The sequence below is a fragment of the Ranitomeya variabilis genome, chromosome 4 (genome assembly GCF_051348905.1).
Source record: "Ranitomeya variabilis isolate aRanVar5 chromosome 4, aRanVar5.hap1, whole genome shotgun sequence".
NCBI classification, from domain to species: domain Eukaryota; kingdom Metazoa; phylum Chordata; class Amphibia; order Anura; family Dendrobatidae; genus Ranitomeya; species Ranitomeya variabilis.
In genome coordinates this window covers 315,521,574-315,540,362 of record NC_135235.1, presented here as the reverse complement: position 1 = coordinate 315,540,362, position 18,789 = coordinate 315,521,574, and the positions used below count along the sequence as shown (strand labels likewise).

General features: G+C 33.1%; 9 non-coding genes across 9 annotated transcripts; all 9 read right to left on the bottom strand.

The window, feature by feature from the left end:
• Window positions 1-203: 203 nt before the first annotated feature.
• On the bottom strand, window positions 204-276 carry TRNAF-GAA (transfer RNA phenylalanine (anticodon GAA)). Its single transcript has one exon. It is a non-coding gene; the product is annotated as a tRNA-Phe (tRNA).
• A 2,004-nt stretch (window positions 277-2,280) lies between these two features.
• On the bottom strand, window positions 2,281-2,353 carry TRNAF-GAA (transfer RNA phenylalanine (anticodon GAA)). Its single transcript has one exon. It is a non-coding gene; the product is annotated as a tRNA-Phe (tRNA).
• A 5,031-nt stretch (window positions 2,354-7,384) lies between these two features.
• TRNAF-GAA (transfer RNA phenylalanine (anticodon GAA)) lies at window positions 7,385-7,457 on the bottom strand. The gene has a single exon. It is a non-coding gene; the product is annotated as a tRNA-Phe (tRNA).
• A 1,842-nt stretch (window positions 7,458-9,299) lies between these two features.
• Window positions 9,300-9,382, bottom strand: TRNAL-CAG (transfer RNA leucine (anticodon CAG)). The gene has a single exon. It is a non-coding gene; the product is annotated as a tRNA-Leu (tRNA).
• A 1,045-nt stretch (window positions 9,383-10,427) lies between these two features.
• On the bottom strand, window positions 10,428-10,500 carry TRNAF-GAA (transfer RNA phenylalanine (anticodon GAA)). Its single transcript has one exon. It is a non-coding gene; the product is annotated as a tRNA-Phe (tRNA).
• Window positions 10,501-13,890: 3,390 nt separating this feature from the next.
• Window positions 13,891-13,973, bottom strand: TRNAL-CAG (transfer RNA leucine (anticodon CAG)). The gene has a single exon. It is a non-coding gene; the product is annotated as a tRNA-Leu (tRNA).
• Window positions 13,974-15,018: 1,045 nt separating this feature from the next.
• On the bottom strand, window positions 15,019-15,091 carry TRNAF-GAA (transfer RNA phenylalanine (anticodon GAA)). Its single transcript has one exon. It is a non-coding gene; the product is annotated as a tRNA-Phe (tRNA).
• Window positions 15,092-16,564: 1,473 nt separating this feature from the next.
• TRNAF-GAA (transfer RNA phenylalanine (anticodon GAA)) lies at window positions 16,565-16,637 on the bottom strand. Its single transcript has one exon. It is a non-coding gene; the product is annotated as a tRNA-Phe (tRNA).
• Window positions 16,638-17,865: 1,228 nt separating this feature from the next.
• On the bottom strand, window positions 17,866-17,938 carry TRNAF-GAA (transfer RNA phenylalanine (anticodon GAA)). Its single transcript has one exon. It is a non-coding gene; the product is annotated as a tRNA-Phe (tRNA).
• Window positions 17,939-18,789: the final 851 nt, after the last annotated feature.

Genomic DNA, 18,789 nt, shown 5'->3' with positions numbered 1-18,789 from the left:
AATGGAAATAAACAAAACAGAGGAAAAATTACAAAAAAATAATAATTTGCTCAAATGGAAAAGTTCCCATTTCTCATCTTTTTAACATTTTATTTTCTGTAGATAGTTAAGATTTTTAGGCCTTTTACATTTTCTTTAAATAATCAGTCCACGTGCTTTGTTTATTTTCTCCTTAAAATGTAAAGAATCAAGAAAAATGATGTTGCCGAAACCCGGGATCGAACCAGGGACCTTTAGATCTTCAGTCTAACGCTCTCCCATCTGAGCTATTTCGGCCAAACACAAACAGCTTTAGGAGTGCTAGACACTTGTGAAATGTCAAGCGAAACCCCTGAAAGTAGACATTTTTATTTTTGCTTTGACTGGTTTTTGCAGCATGATTTCTATTTGAAACTCCTGCTATTTTGTTGTACATATTTAATAACTTTAATTAACTCTTTGTGAATGAGTAGAAAAAACAGCAATTTTGACAGAGATTTTTTTACATTTTCAATTTGACTCCATTCATCAGGTTCATTCAAACCCTGTGTTTGTGAGTCAGGTGATGGTTGCACATAAAAGACAATGTGCATGCATAATGTTACATCAAGTTTTATTTGTTATTAAATGCAAATAATTGGAGCAAAAAAGGAGACAACAATTTAGAGAAAATATTTTAATGATTGTTAACTTACAATGTGAAAATATTTGTCCCAAAATGTGCTGAAACTTAGATGTCAGTATGGCATGTGCATTTCAGACTTTAAAACTATGATTACCTACCTTTTAAGCTTTTGTTTATTAAGTATTTTTATGGGCTATTGATGAATGAGGTAATCAAATATGAAATTAGACTTACCGGCAATTCAGTTTATAGAAATCTCCCAGAACAGCCCCATAGGATGTGGAGTCTCCGCCCTAATAGGGAAAGAGAACACAAAGAGTTGAAATAGTCCCGCCCCATTGACCACCCGCAGTATTTTTATAGTGCCAAGACAGCTAACATATGCACATAAAAACTATTTCACGGTCCTAGAGTTCCGTTTATAGACGACAATTTCAGATTCACCCCAAAGACTCCCAGGTAGTGGTAACTTTGGGATCAGGTTTTTTAAGGCCCATTGCTAAGTTTGGTTTGATCCCCATCTAATCAATAATTGACTGAGAATCTGTATAGTTTCATGAAAAGGTGATGTCAAAAGTGGGATTTGAACCCACGCCTCCAAGAGAGACTGCGACCTGAACGCAGCGCCTGACTTCTTGTGGATTCTGTGCCTTAACTCTTTCCAAGTTAGTCAGCAGAAATATGACCAGTAATTGTCATTGAAAATTATTTTAAAATATTTAATATTACAGTTTTTATTTCAATACATTTGTTTAAACTATTAGTTATCAAGCCTATTTTGAGCTAAATGGCCAAGCCCCATTTTAAAAAATATGACTTTTATCACTGTATGCAGTAATAACTCTGGAATGCTTCTACATATCCCTGTAATTCTGAAAGTGTTTTTTGTGACACATTGTACTTTACATTAACTGTAAATTTAGGTCAATATATTTTTAGTTTTTTTCTGAGAAAATATCTAAATTTTGTTTAAAATTTTGAAATATTAGTCATTTTTATTCTTTGACTGCTTATATCCTTAAACCAACTTGTTGCACCACACAAAAATGTAAATAAATAGCATTTTTCATATGTGTACTTTTTGTCAGCATTCACTTTAAAACCTCCTTTTATTTTGTTAGGATGTTAGAAATGTTAGATTTCTCACAAAATGCGGTGATGCACCATATTTCTTCAGAATCTACTGTTTGGCCACACAGCAGGGCTTTGAAAATAAGAGCGCTATTTGGATTTTGGAATGCAGATTTTGCAAGAATAGTTTGCAGGTAAAATTTGCAGAGTACCAAAAGTACCAAAACAGCAGAAACCCCCCCAAAGTGACCCCATTTTAGAAATTACTTCTCACAATGAATTCATATACACCACAGCATTTCATAGTCAAACATACATGGTTGAAATCATTCAGCTAGTGTCTGATACATGCTTTCTTTATCAGCTATCAGGTTCCCTTTAAATCCTCTTACAGCTAAGTGAAATGGAAATAAACAAAACAGAGGAAAAATTACAAAAAAATAATAATTTGCTCAAATGGAAAAGTTCCCATTTCTCATCTTTTTAACATTTTATTTTCTGTAGATAGTTAAGATTTTTAGGCCTTTTACATTTTCTTTAAATAATCAGTCCACGTGCTTTGTTTATTTTCTCCTTAAAATGTAAAGAATCAAGAAAAATGATGTTGCCGAAACCCGGGATTGAACCAGGGGCCTTTAGATCTTCAGTCTAACGCTCTCCCATCTGAGCTATTTCGGCCAAACACAAACAGCTTTAGGAGTGCTAGACACTTGGCAAATGTCAAGCGAAACCCCTGAAAGTAGATATTTTTATTTTTGCTTTGACTGGTTTTTGCAGCATGATTTCTATTTGAAACTCCTGCTATTTTGTTGTACATATTTAATAACTTTCATTAACTCTTTGTGAATGAGTAGAAAAAAACAGCAATTTTGACAGAGATTTTTTTACATTTTCAATTTGACTCCATTCATCAGGTTCATTCAAACCCTGTGTTTGTGAGACAGGTGATGGTTGCACATAAAAGACAATGTGCATGCATAATGTTACATCAAGTTTTATTTGTTATTAAATGCAAATAATTGGAGCAAAAAAGGAGACAACAATTTAGAGAAAATATTTTAATGATTGTTAACTTTCAATGTGAAAACATTTGTCCCAAAATGTGCTGAAACTTAGATGTCAGTATCGCATGTGCATTTCAGACTTTAAAACTATGATTACCTACCTTTTAAGCTTTTGTTTATTAAGTTTTTTTATGGTCTATTGATGAATGAGGTAATCAAATATGAAATTAGACTTACCGGCAATTCAGTTTATAGAAATCTCCCAGAACAGCCCCATAGGATGTGGAGTCTCCGCCCTAATAGGGAAAGAGAACACAAAGAGTTGAAATAGTCCCGCCCCATTGACCGCCCGCAGTATTTTTATAGTGCCAAGACAGCTAACATATGCACATAAAAACTATTTCACGGTCCTAGAGTTCCGTTTATAGACGACAATTTCAGATTCACCCCAAAGACTCCCAGGTAGTGGTAACTTTGGAATCAGGTTTTTTAAGGCCCATTGCTAAGTTTGGTTTGATCCCCATCTAATCAATAATTGACTGAGAATCTGTATAGTTTCATGAAAAGGTGATGTCAGAAGTGGGATTTGAACCCACACCTCCAAGAGAGACTGCAACCTGAACGCAGCGCCTGACTTCTTGTGGATTCTGTGCCTTAACTCTTTCCAAGTTAGTCAGCAGAAATATAACCAGTAATTGTCATTGAAAATTATTTTAAAATATTTAATATTACAGTTTTTATTTCAATACATTTGTTTAAACTATTAGTTATAAAGCCTAATTTGAGCTAAATGGCCAAGCCCCATTTTAAAAAAATATGACTTTTATCACTGTATGCAGTAATAACTCTGGAATGCTTCTACATATCCCCGTAATTCTGAAAGTGTTTTTTGTGACACATTGTACTTTACATTAACTGTAAATTTAGGTCAATATATTTTTAGTTTTTTTCTGTGAAAATATCTAAATTTTGTTTAAAATTTTGAAATATTAGTCATTTTTATTCTTTGACTGCTTATATCCTTAAACCAACTTGTTGCACCACACAAAAATGTAAATAAATAGCATTTTTCATATGTGTACTTTTTGTCAGCATTCACTTTCAAACCTCCTTTTATTTTGTTAGGATGTTAGAAATGTTAGATTTCTCACAAAATGCGGTGATGCACCATATTTCTTCAGAATCTACTGTTTGGCCACACAGCAGGGCTTTGAAAATAAGAGCGCTATTTGGATTTTGGAATGCAGATTTTGCAAGAATAGTTTGCAGGTAAAATTTGCAGAGTACCAAAAGTACCAAAACAGCAGAAACCCCCCCAAAGTGACCCCATTTTAGAAATTACTTCTCACAATGAATTCATATACACCACAGCATTTCATAGTCAAACATACATGGTTGAAATCATTCAGCTAGTGTCTGATACATGCTTTCTTTATCAGCTATCAGGTTCCCTTTAAATCCTCTTACAGCTAAGTGAAATGGAAATAAACAAAACAGAGGAAAAATTACAAAAAAATAATAATTTGCTCAAATGGAAAAGTTCCCATTTCTCATCTTTTTAACATTTTATTTTCTGTAGATAGTTAAGATTTTTAGGCCTTTTACATTTTCTTTAAATAATCAGTCCACGTGCTTTGTTTATTTTCTCCTTAAAATGTAAAGAATCAAGAAAAATGATGTTGCCGAAACCCGGGATCGAACCAGGGACCTTGAGATCTTCAGTCTAACGCTCTCCCATCTGAGCTATTTCAGCCAAACACAAACAACTTTAGGAGTGCTAGACACTTGGCAAATGTCAAGCGAAACCCCTGAAAGTAGATATTTTTATTTTTGCTTTGACTGGTTTTTGCAGCATGATTTCTATTTGAAACTCCTGCTATTTTGTTGTACATATTTAATAACTTTCATTAACACTCTTTGTGAATGAGTAGAAAAAAACAGCAATTTTGACAGAGATTTTTTTACATTTTCAATTTGACTCCATTCATCAGGTTCATTCAAACCCTGTGTTTGTGAGACAGGTGATGGTTGCACATAAAAGACAATGTGCATGCATAATGTTACATCAAGTTTTATTTGTTATTAAATGCAAATAATTGGAGCAAAAAAGGAGACAACAATTTAGAGAAAATATTTTAATGATTGTTAACTTTCAATGTGAAAACATTTGTCCCAAAATGTGCTGAAACTTAGATGTCAGTATCGCATGTGCATTTCAGACTTTAAAACTATGATTACCTACTTTTTAAGCTTTTGTTTACAGCAGAAACCCCCCCAAAGTGACCCCATTTTAGAAATTACTTCTCACAATGAATTCATATACACCACAGCATTTCATAGTCAAACATACATGGTTGAAATCATTCAGCTAGTGTCTGATACATGCTTTCTTTATCAGCTATCAGGTTCCCTTTAAATCCTCTTACAGCTAAGTGAAATGGAAATAAACAAAACAGAGGAAAAATTACAAAAAAATAATAATTTGCTCAAATGGAAAAGTTCCCATTTCTCATCTTTTTAACATTTTATTTTCTGTAGATAGTTAAGATTTTTAGGCCTTTTACATTTTCTTTAAATAATCAGTCCACGTGCTTTGTTTATTTTCTCCTTAAAATGTAAAGAATCAAGAAAAATGATGTTACCGAAACCCGGGACCTTTAGATCTTCAGTCTAACGCTCTCCCATCTGAGCTATTTCGGCCAAACACAAACAACTTTAGGAGTGCTAGACACTTGGCAAATGTCAAGCGAAACCCCTGAAAGTAGATATTTTTATTTTTGCTTTGACTGGTTTTTGCAGCATGATTTCTATTTGAAACTCCTGCTATTTTGTTGTACATATTTAATAACTTTCATTAACTCTTTGTGAATGAGTAGAAAAAAACAGCAATTTTGACAGAGATTTTTTTACATTTTCAATTTGACTCCATTCATCAGGTTCATTCAAACCCTGTGTTTGTGAGACAGGTGATGGTTGCACATAAAAGACAATGTGCATGCATAATGTTACATCAAGTTTTATTTGTTATTAAATGCAAATAATTGGAGCAAAAAAGGAGACAACAATTTAGAGAAAATATTTTAATGATTGTTAACTTTCAATGTGAAAACATTTGTCCCAAAATGTGCTGAAACTTAGATGTCAGTATCGCATGTGCATTTCAGACTTTAAAACTATGATTACCTGCTTTTTAAGCTTTTGTTTATTAAGTATTTTTATGGTCTATTGATGAATGAGGTAATCAAATATGAAATTAGACTTACCGGCAATTCAGTTTATAGAAATCTCCCAGAACAGCCCCATAGGATGTGGAGTCTCCGCCCTAATAGGGAAAGAGAACACAAAGAGTTGAAATAGTCCCGCCCCATTGACCGCCGGCAGTATTTTTATAGTGCCAAGACAGCTAACATATGCACATAAAAACTATTTCACGGTCCTAGAGTTCCGTTTATAGACGACAATTTCAGATTCACCCCAAAGACTCCCAGGTAGTGGTAACTTTGGGATCAGGTTTTTTAAGGCCCATTGCTAAGTTTGGTTTGATCCCCATCTAATCAATAATTGACTGAGAATCTGTATAGTTTCATGAAAAGGTGATGTCAAAAGTGGGATTTGAACCCACGCCTCCAAGAGAGACTGCGACCTGAACGCAGCGCCTGACTTCTTGTGGATTCTGTGCCTTAACTCTTTCCAAGTTAGTCAGCAGAAATATGACCAGTAATTGTCATTGAAAATTATTTTAAAATATTTAATATTACAGTTTTTATTTCAATACATTTGTTTAAACTATTAGTTATCAAGCCTATTTTGAGCTAAATGGCCAAGCCCCATTTTAAAAAATATGACTTTTATCACTGTATGCAGTAATAACTCTGGAATGCTTCTACATATCCCCGTAATTCTGAAAGTGTTTTTTGTGACACATTGTACTTTACATTAACTGTAAATTTAGGTCAATATATTTTTAGTTTTTTTCTGAGAAAATATCTAAATTTTGTTTAAAATTTTGAAATATTAGTCATTTTTATTCTTTGACTGCTTATATCCTTAAACCAACTTGTTGCACCACACAAAAATGTAAATAAATAGCATTTTTCATATGTGTACTTTTTGTCAGCATTCACTTTAAAACCTCCTTTTATTTTGTTAGGATGTTAGAAATGTTAGATTTCTCACAAAATGCGGTGATGCACCATATTTCTTCAGAATCTACTGTTTGGCCACACAGCAGGGCTTTGAAAATAAGAGCGCTATTTGGATTTTGGAATGCAGATTTTGCAAGAATAGTTTGCAGGTAAAATTTGCAGAGTACCAAAAGTACCAAAACAGCAGAAACCCCCCCAAAGTGACCCCATTTTAGAAATTACTTCTCACAATGAATTCATATACACCACAGCATTTCATAGTCAAACATACATGGTTGAAATCATTCAGCTAGTGTCTGATACATGCTTTCTTTATCAGCTATCAGGTTCCCTTTAAATCCTCTTACAGCTAAGTGAAATGGAAATAAACAAAACAGAGGAAAAATTACAAAAAAATAATAATTTGCTCAAATGGAAAAGTTCCCATTTCTCATCTTTTTAACATTTTATTTTCTGTAGATAGTTAAGATTTTTAGGCCTTTTACATTTTCTTTAAATAATCAGTCCACGTGCTTTGTTTATTTTCTCCTTAAAATGTAAAGAATCAAGAAAAATGATGTTGCCGAAACCCGGGATTGAACCAGGGGCCTTTAGATCTTCAGTCTAACGCTCTCCCATCTGAGCTATTTCGGCCAAACACAAACAGCTTTAGGAGTGCTAGACACTTGGCAAATGTCAAGCGAAACCCCTGAAAGTAGATATTTTTATTTTTGCTTTGACTGGTTTTTGCAGCATGATTTCTATTTGAAACTCCTGCTATTTTGTTGTACATATTTAATAACTTTCATTAACTCTTTGTGAATGAGTAGAAAAAAACAGCAATTTTGACAGAGATTTTTTTACATTTTCAATTTGACTCCATTCATCAGGTTCATTCAAACCCTGTGTTTGTGAGACAGGTGATGGTTGCACATAAAAGACAATGTGCATGCATAATGTTACATCAAGTTTTATTTGTTATTAAATGCAAATAATTGGAGCAAAAAAGGAGACAACAATTTAGAGAAAATATTTTAATGATTGTTAACTTTCAATGTGAAAACATTTGTCCCAAAATGTGCTGAAACTTAGATGTCAGTATCGCATGTGCATTTCAGACTTTAAAACTATGATTACCTACTTTTTAAGCTTTTGTTTACAGCAGAAACCCCCCCAAAGTGACCCCATTTTAGAAATTACTTCTCACAATGAATTCATATACACCACAGCATTTCATAGTCAAACATACATGGTTGAAATCATTCAGCTAGTGTCTGATACATGCTTTCTTTATCAGCTATCAGGTTCCCTTTAAATCCTCTTACAGCTAAGTGAAATGGAAATAAACAAAACACAGGAAAAATTACAAAAAAATAATAATTTGCTCAAATGGAAAAGTTCCCATTTCTCATCTTTTTAACATTTTATTTTCTGTAGATAGTTAAGATTTTTAGGCCTTTTACATTTTCTTTAAATAATCAGTCCACGTGCTTTGTTTATTTTCTCCTTAAAATGTAAAGAATCAAGAAAAATGATGTTACCGAAACCCGGGACCTTTAGATCTTCAGTCTAACGCTCTCCCATCTGAGCTATTTCGGCCAAACACAAACAACTTTAGGAGTGCTAGACACTTGGCAAATGTCAAGCGAAACCCCTGAAAGTAGATATTTTTATTTTTGCTTTGACTGGTTTTTGCAGCATGATTTCTATTTGAAACTCCTGCTATTTTGTTGTACATATTTAATAACTTTCATTAACTCTTTGTGAATGAGTAGAAAAAAACAGCAATTTTGACAGAGATTTTTTTACATTTTCAATTTGACTCCATTCATCAGGTTCATTCAAACCCTGTGTTTGTGAGACAGGTGATGGTTGCACATAAAAGACAATGTGCATGCATAATGTTACATCAAGTTTTATTTGTTATTAAATGCAAATAATTGGAGCAAAAAAGGAGACAACAATTTAGAGAAAATATTTTAATGATTGTTAACTTTCAATGTGAAAACATTTGTCCCAAAATGTGCTGAAACTTAGATGTCAGTATCGCATGTGCATTTCAGACTTTAAAACTATGATTACCTGCTTTTTAAGCTTTTGTTTATTAAGTATTTTTATGGTCTATTGATGAATGAGGTAATCAAATATGAAATTAGACTTACCGGCAATTCAGTTTATAGAAATCTCCCAGAACAGCCCCATAGGATGTGGAGTCTCCGCCCTAATAGGGAAAGAGAACACAAAGAGTTGAAATAGTCCCGCCCCATTGACCGCCGGCAGTATTTTTATAGTGCCAAGACAGCTAACATATGCACATAAAAACTATTTCACGGTCCTAGAGTTCCGTTTATAGACGACAATTTCAGATTCACCCCAAAGACTCCCAGGTAGTGGTAACTTTGGGATCGGATTTTTTAAGGCCCATTGCTAAGTTTGGTTTGATCCCCATCTAATCAATAATTGACTGAGAATCTGTATAGTTTCATGAAAAGGTGATGTCAGAAGTGGGATTTGAACCCACGCCTCCAAGAGAGACTGCGACCTGAACGCAGCGCCTTAGACCGCTCGGCCATCCTGACTTCTTGTGGATTCTGTGCCTTAACTCTTTCCAAGTTAGTCAGAAGAAATATGACCAGTAATTGTCATTGAAAATTATTTTAAAATATTTAATATTACAGTTTTTATTTCAATACATTTGTTTAAACTATTAGTTATCAAGCCTATTTTGAGCTAAATGGCCAAGCCCCATTTTAAAAAAATATGACTTTTATCACTGTATGCAGTAATAACTCTGGAATGCTTCTACATATCCCCGTAATTCTGAAAGTGTTTTTTGTGACACATTGTACTTTACATTAACTGTAAATTTAGGTCAATATATTTTTAGTTTTTTTCTGTGAAAATATCTACATTTTGTTTAAAATTTTGAAATATTAGTCATTTTTATTCTTTGACTGCTTATATCCTTAAACCAACTTGTTGCACCACACAAAAATGTAAATAAATAGCATTTTTCATATGTGTACTTTTTGTCAGCATTCACTTTCAAACCTCCTTTTATTTTGTTAGGATGTTAGAAATGTTAGATTTCTCACAAAATGCGGTGATGCACCATATTTCTTCAGAATCTACTGTTTGGCCACACAGCAGGGCTTTGAAAATAAGAGCGCTATTTGGATTTTGGAATGCAGATTTTGCAAGAATAGTTTGCAGGTAAAATTTGCAGAGTACCAAAAGTACCAAAACAGCAGAAACCCCCCCAAAGTGACCCCATTTTAGAAATTACTTCTCACAATGAATTCATATACACCACAGCATTTCATAGTCAAACATACATGGTTGAAATCATTCAGCTAGTGTCTGATACATGCTTTCTTTATCAGCTATCAGGTTCCCTTTAAATCCTCTTACAGCTAAGTGAAATGGAAATAAACAAAACAGAGGAAAAATTACAAAAAAATAATAATTTGCTCAAATGGAAAAGTTCCCATTTCTCATCTTTTTAACATTTTATTTTCTGTAGATAGTTAAGATTTTTAGGCCTTTTACATTTTCTTTAAATAATCAGTCCACGTGCTTTGTTTATTTTCTCCTTAAAATGTAAAGAATCAAGAAAAGTGATGTTGCCGAAACCCGGGATCGAACCAGGGACCTTTAGATCTTCAGTCTAACGCTCTCCCATCTGAGCTATTTCGGCCAAACACAAACAACTTTAGGAGTGCTAGACACTTGGCAAATGTCAAGCGAAACCCCTGAAAGTAGATATTTTTATTTTTGCTTTGACTGGTTTTTGCAGCATGATTTCTATTTGAAACTCCTGCTATTTTGTTGTACATATTTAATAACTTTCATTAACTCTTTGTGAATGAGTAGAAAAAAACAGCAATTTTGACAGAGATTTTTTTACATTTTCAATTTGACTCCATTCATCAGGTTCATTCAAACCCTGTGTTTGTGAGACAGGTGATGGTTGCACATAAAAGACAATGTGCATGCATAATGTTACATCAAGTTTTATTTGTTATTAAATGCAAATAATTGGAGCAAAAAAGGAGACAACAATTTAGAGAAAATATTTTCATGATTGTTAACTTTCAATGTGAAAACATTTGTCCCAAAATGTGCTGAAACTTAGATGTCAGTATCGCATGTGCATTTCAGACTTTAAAACTATGATTACCTGCTTTTTAAGCTTTTGTTTATTAAGTATTTTTATGGTTTATTGATGAATGAGGTAATCAAATATGATTACCTCATTATGAAAGCCTATTTTGAGCTAAATGGCCAAGCCCCATTTTAAAAAAATATGACTTTTATCACTGTATGCAGTAATAACTCTGGAATGCTTCTACATATCCCCGTAATTCTGAAAGTATTTTTTGTGACACATTGTACTTTACATTAACTGTAAATTTAGGTCAATATATTTTTAGTTTTTTTCTGTGAAAATATCTAAATTTTGTTTAAAATTTTGAAATATTAGTCATTTTTATTCTTTGACTGCTTATATCCTTAAACCAACTTGTTGCACCACACAAAAATGTAAATAAATAGCATTTTTCATATGTGTACTTTTTGTCAGCATTCACTTTCAAACCTCCTTTTATTTTGTTAGGATGTTAGAAATGTTAGATTTCTCACAAAATGCGGTGATGCACCATATTTCTTCAGAATCTACTGTTTGGCCACACAGCAGGGCTTTGAAAATAAGAGCGCTATTTGGATTTTGGAATGCAGATTTTGCAAGAATAGTTTGCAGGTAAAATTTGCAGAGTACCAAAAGTACCAAAACAGCAGAAACCCCCCCAAAGTGACCCCATTTTAGAAATTACTTCTCACAATGAATTCATATACACCACAGCATTTCATAGTCAAACATACATGGTTGAAATCATTCAGCTAGTGTCTGATACATGCTTTCTTTATCAGCTATCAGGTTCCCTTTAAATCCTCTTACAGCTAAGTGAAATGGAAATAAACAAAACAGAGGAAAAATTACAAAAAAATAATAATTTGCTCAAATGGAAAAGTTCCCATTTCTCATCTTTTTAACATTTTATTTTCTGTAGATAGTTAAGATTTTTAGGCCTTTTACATTTTCTTTAAATAATCAGTCCACGTGCTTTGTTTATTTTCTCCTTAAAATGTAAAGAATCAAGAAAAATGATGTTGCCGAAACCCGGGATCGAACCAGGGACCTTGAGATCTTCAGTCTAACGCTCTCCCATCTGAGCTATTTCAGCCAAACACAAACAACTTTAGGAGTGCTAGACACTTGGCAAATGTCAAGCGAAACCCCTGAAAGTAGATATTTTTATTTTTGCTTTGACTGGTTTTTGCAGCATGATTTCTATTTGAAACTCCTGCTATTTTGTTGTACATATTTAATAACTTTCATTAACACTCTTTGTGAATGAGTAGAAAAAAACAGCAATTTTGACAGAGATTTTTTTACATTTTCAATTTGACTCCATTCATCAGGTTCATTCAAACCCTGTGTTTGTGAGACAGGTGATGGTTGCACATAAAAGACAATGTGCATGCATAATGTTACATCAAGTTTTATTTGTTATTAAATGCAAATAATTGGAGCAAAAAAGGAGACAACAATTTAGAGAAAATATTTTAATGATTGTTAACTTTCAATGTGAAAACATTTGTCCCAAAATGTGCTGAAACTTAGATGTCAGTATCGCATGTGCATTTCAGACTTTAAAACTATGATTACCTACTTTTTAAGCTTTTGTTTACAGCAGAAACCCCCCCAAAGTGACCCCATTTTAGAAATTACTTCTCACAATGAATTCATATACACCACAGCATTTCATAGTCAAACATACATGGTTGAAATCATTCAGCTAGTGTCTGATACATGCTTTCTTTATCAGCTATCAGGTTCCCTTTAAATCCTCTTACAGCTAAGTGAAATGGAAATAAACAAAACAGAGGAAAAATTACAAAAAAATAATAATTTGCTCAAATGGAAAAGTTCCCATTTCTCATCTTTTTAACATTTTATTTTCTGTAGATAGTTAAGATTTTTAGGCCTTTTACATTTTCTTTAAATAATCAGTCCACGTGCTTTGTTTATTTTCTCCTTAAAATGTAAAGAATCAAGAAAAATGATGTTACCGAAACCCGGGACCTTTAGATCTTCAGTCTAACGCTCTCCCATCTGAGCTATTTCGGCCAAACACAAACAACTTTAGGAGTGCTAGACACTTGGCAAATGTCAAGCGAAACCCCTGAAAGTAGATATTTTTATTTTTGCTTTGACTGGTTTTTGCAGCATGATTTCTATTTGAAACTCCTGCTATTTTGTTGTACATATTTAATAACTTTCATTAACTCTTTGTGAATGAGTAGAAAAAAACAGCAATTTTGACAGAGATTTTTTTACATTTTCAATTTGACTCCATTCATCAGGTTCATTCAAACCCTGTGTTTGTGAGACAGGTGATGGTTGCACATAAAAGACAATGTGCATGCATAATGTTACATCAAGTTTTATTTGTTATTAAATGCAAATAATTGGAGCAAAAAAGGAGACAACAATTTAGAGAAAATATTTTAATGATTGTTAACTTTCAATGTGAAAACATTTGTCCCAAAATGTGCTGAAACTTAGATGTCAGTATTGCATGTGCATTTCAGACTTTAAAACTATGATTACCTGCTTTTTAAGCTTTTGTTTATTAAGTATTTTTATGGTCTATTGATGAATGAGGTAATCAAATATGAAATTAGACTTACCGGCAATTCAGTTTATAGAAATCTCCCAGAACAGCCCCATAGGATGTGGAGTCTCCGCCCTAATAGGGAAAGAGAACACAAAGAGTTGAAATAGTCCCGCCCCATTGACCGCCGGCAGTATTTTTATAGTGCCAAGACAGCTAACATATGCACATAAAAACTATTTCACGGTCCTAGAGTTCCGTTTATAGACGACAATTTCAGATTCACCCCAAAGACTCCCAGGTAGTGGTAACTTTGGGATCGGATTTTTTAAGGCCCATTGCTAAGTTTGGTTTGATCCCCATCTAATCAATAATTGACTGAGAATCTGTATAGTTTCATGAAAAGGTGATGTCAGAAGTGGGATTTGAACCCACGCCTCCAAGAGAGACTGCGACCTGAACGCAGCGCCTTAGACCGCTCGGCCATCCTGACTTCTTGTGGATTCTGTGCCTTAACTCTTTCCAAGTTAGTCAGAAGAAATATGACCAGTAATTGTCATTGAAAATTATTTTAAAATATTTAATATTACAGTTTTTATTTCAATACATTTGTTTAAACTATTAGTTATCAAGCCTATTTTGAGCTAAATGGCCAAGCCCCATTTTAAAAAAATATGACTTTTATCACTGTATGCAGTAATAACTCTGGAATGCTTCTACATATCCCCGTAATTCTGAAAGTGTTTTTTGTGACACATTGTACTTTACATTAACTGTAAATTTAGGTCAATATATTTTTAGTTTTTTTCTGTGAAAATATCTACATTTTGTTTAAAATTTTGAAATATTAGTCATTTTTATTCTTTGACTGCTTATATCCTTAAACCAACTTGTTGCACCACACAAAAATGTAAATAAATAGCATTTTTCATATGTGTACTTTTTGTCAGCATTCACTTTCAAACCTCCTTTTATTTTGTTAGGATGTTAGAAATGTTAGATTTCTCACAAAATGCGGTGATGCACCATATTTCTTCAGAATCTACTGTTTGGCCACACAGCAGGGCTTTGAAAATAAGAGCGCTATTTGGATTTTGGAATGCAGATTTTGCAAGAATAGTTTGCAGGTAAAATTTGCAGAGTACCAAAAGTACCAAAACAGCAGAAACCCCCCCAAAGTGACCCCATTTTAGAAATTACTTCTCACAATGAATTCATATACACCACAGCATTTCATAGTCAAACATACATGGTTGAAATCATTCAGCTAGTGTCTGATACATGCTTTCTTTATCAGCTATCAGGTTCCCTTTAAATCCTCTTACAGCTAAGTGAAATGGAAATAAACAAAACAGAGGAAAAATTACAAAAAAATAATAATTTGCTCAAATGGAAAAGTTCCCATTTCTCATCTTTTTAACATTTTATTTTCTGTAGATAGTTAAGATTTTTAGGCCTTTTACATTTTCTTTAAATAATCAGTCCACGTGCTTTGTTTATTTTCTCCTTAAAATGTAAAGAATCAAGAAAAATGATGTTGCCGAAACCCGGGATAGAACCAGGGACCTTTAGATCTTCAGTCTAACGCTCTCCCATCTGAGCTATTTCGGCCAAACACAAACAACTTTAGGAGTGCTAGACACTTGGCAAATGTCAAGCGAAACCCCTGAAAGTAGATATTTTTATTTTTGCTTTGACTGGTTTTTGCAGCATGATTTCTATTTGAAACTCCTGCTATTTTGTTGTACATATTTAATAACTTTCATTAACTCTTTGTGAATGAGTAGAAAAAAACAGCAATTTTGACAGAGATTTTTTTACATTTTCAATTTGACTCCATTCATCAGGTTCATTCAAACCCTGTGTTTGTGAGACAGGTGATGGTTGCACATAAAAGACAATGTGCATGCATAATGTTACATCAAGTTTTATTTGTTATTAAATGCAAATAATTGGAGCAAAAAAGGAGACAACAATTTAGAGAAAATATTTTCATGATTGTTAACTTTCAATGTGAAAACATTTGTCCCAAAATGTGCTGAAACTTAGATGTCAGTATCGCATGTGCATTTCAGACTTTAAAACTATGATTACCTGCTTTTTAAGCTTTTGTTTATTAAGTATTTTTATGGTTTATTGATGAATGAGGTAATCAAATATGATTACCTCATTATGAAAGCCTATTTTGAGCTAAATGGCCAAGCCCCATTTTAAAAAAATATGACTTTTATCACTGTATGCAGTAATAACTCTGGAATGCTTCTACATATCCCCGTAATTCTGAAAGTATTTTTTGTGACACATTGTACTTTACATTAACTGTAAATTTAGGTCAATATATTTTTAGTTTTTTTCTGTGAAAATATCTAAATTTTGTTTAAAATTTTGAAATATTAGTCATTTTTATTCTTTGACTGCTTATATCCTTAAACCAACTTGTTGCACCACACAAAAATGTAAATAAATAGCATTTTTCATATGTGTACTTTTTGTCAGCATTCACTTTCAAACCTCCTTTTATTTTGTTAGGATGTTAGAAATGTTAGATTTCTCACAAAATGCGGTGATGCACCATATTTCTTCAGAATCTACTGTTTGGCCACACAGCAGGGCTTTGAAAATAAGAGCGCTATTTGGATTTTGGAATGCAGATTTTGCAAGAATAGTTTGCAGGTAAAATTTGCAGAGTACCAAAAGTACCAAAACAGCAGAAACCCCCCCAAAGTGACCCCATTTTAGAAATTACTTCTCACAATGAATTCATATACACCACAGCATTTCATAGTCAAACATACATGGTTGAAATCATTCAGCTAGTGTCTGATACATGCTTTCTTTATCAGCTATCAGGTTCCCTTTAAATCCTCTTACAGCTAAGTGAAATGGAAATAAACAAAACAGAGGAAAAATTACAAAAAAATAATAATTTGCTCAAATGGAAAAGTTCCCATTTCTCATCTTTTTAACATTTTATTTTCTGTAGATAGTTAAGATTTTTAGGCCTTTTACATTTTCTTTAAATAATCAGTCCACGTGCTTTGTTTATTTTCTCCTTAAAATGTAAAGAATCAAGAAAAATGATGTTGCCGAAACCCGGGATCGAACCAGGGACCTTTAGATCTTCAGTCTAACGCTCTCCCATCTGAGCTATTTCGGCCAAACACAAACAACTTTAGGAGTGCTAGACACTTGGCAAATGTCAAGCGAAACCCCTGAAAGTAGATATTTTTATTTTTGCTTTGACTGGTTTTTGCAGCATGATTTCTATTTGAAACTCCTGCTATTTTGTTGTACATATTTAATAACTTTCATTAACTCTTTGTGAATGAGTAGAAAAAAACAGCAATTTTGACAGAGATTTTTTTACATTTTCAATTTGACTCCATTCATCAGGTTCATTCAAACCCTGTGTTTGTGAGACAGGTGATGGTTGCACATAAAAGACAATGTGCATGCATAATGTTACATCAAGTTTTATTTGTTATTAAATGCAAATAATTGGAGCAAAAAAGGAGACAACAATTTAGAGAAAATATTTTAATGATTGTTAACTTTCAATGTGAAAACATTTGTCCCAAAATGTGCTGAAACTTAGATGTCAGTATTGCATGTGCATTTCAGACTTTAAAACTATGATTACCTGCTTTTTAAGCTTTTGTTTATTAAGTATTTTTATGGTCTATTGATGAATGAGGTAATCAAATATGAAATTAGACTTACCGGCAATTCAGTTTATAGAAATCTCCCAGAACAGCCCCATAGGATGTGGAGTCTCCGCCCTAATAGGGAAAGAGAACACAAAGAGTTGAAATAGTCCCGCCCCATTGACCGCCGGCAGTATTTTTATAGTGCCAAGACAGCTAACATATGCACATAAAAACTATTTCACGGTCCTAGAGTTCCGTTTATAGACGACAATTTCAGATTCACCCCAAAGACTCCCAGGTAGTGGAGTGGTAACTTTGGGATCGGATTTTTTAAGGCCCATTGCTAAGTTTGGTTTGATCCCCATCTAATCAATAATTGACTGAGAATCTGTATAGTTTCATGAAAAGGTGATGTCAGAAGTGGGATTTGAACCCACGCCTCCAAGAGAGACTGTGAAATCATTCAGCTAGTGTCTGATACATGCTTTCTTTATCAGCTATCAGGTTCCCTTTAAATCCTCTTACAGCTAAGTGAAATGGAAATAAACAAAACAGAGGAAAAATTACAAAAAAATAATAATTTGCTCAAATGGAAAAGTTCCCATTTCTCATCTTTTTAACATTTTATTTTCTGTAGATAGTTAAGATTTTTAGGCCTTTTACATTTTCTTTAAATAATCAGTCCACGTGCTTTGTCTATTTTCTCCTTAAAATGTAAAGAATCAAGAAAAATGATGTTGCCGAAACCCAGGATCGAACCAGGGACCTTTAGATCTTCAGTCTAACGCTCTCCCATCTGAGCTATTTCGGCCAAACACAAACAACTTTAGGAGTGCTAGACACTTGGCAAATGTCAAGCGAAACCCCTGAAAGTAGATATTTTTATTTTTGCTTTGACTGGTTTTTGCAGCATGATTTCTATTTGAAACTCCTGCTATTTTGTTGTACATATTTAATAACTTTCATTAACTCTTTGTGAATGAGTAGAAAAAAACAGCAATTTTGACAGAGATTTTTTTACATTTTCAATTTGACTCCATTCATCAGGTTCATTCAAACCCTGTGTTTGTGAGACAGGTGATGGTTGCACATAAAAGACAATGTGCATGCATAATGTTACATCAAGTTTTATTTGTTATTAAATGCAAATAATTGGAGCAAAAAAGGAGACAACAATTTAGAGAAAATATTTTCATGATTGTTAACTTTCAATGTGAAAACATTTGTCCCAAAATGTGCTGAAACTTAGATGTCAGTATCGCATGTGCATTTCAGACTTTAAAACTATGATTACCTGCTTTTTAAGCTTTTGTTTATTAAGTATTTTTATGGTTTATTGATGAATGAGGTAATCAAATATGATTACCTCATTATGAAAGCCTATTTTGAGCTAAATGGCCAAGCCCCATTTTAAAAAAATATGACTTTTATCACTGTATGCAGTAATAACTCTGGAATGCTTCTACATATCCCCGTAATTCTGAAAGTATTTTTTGTGACACATTGTACTTTACATTAACTGTAAATTTAGGTCAATATATTTTTAGTTTTTTTCTGTGAAAATATCTAAATTTTGTTTAAAATTTTGAAATATTAGTCATTTTTATTCTTTGACTGCTTATATCCTTAAACCAACTTGTTGCACCACACAAAAATGTAAAT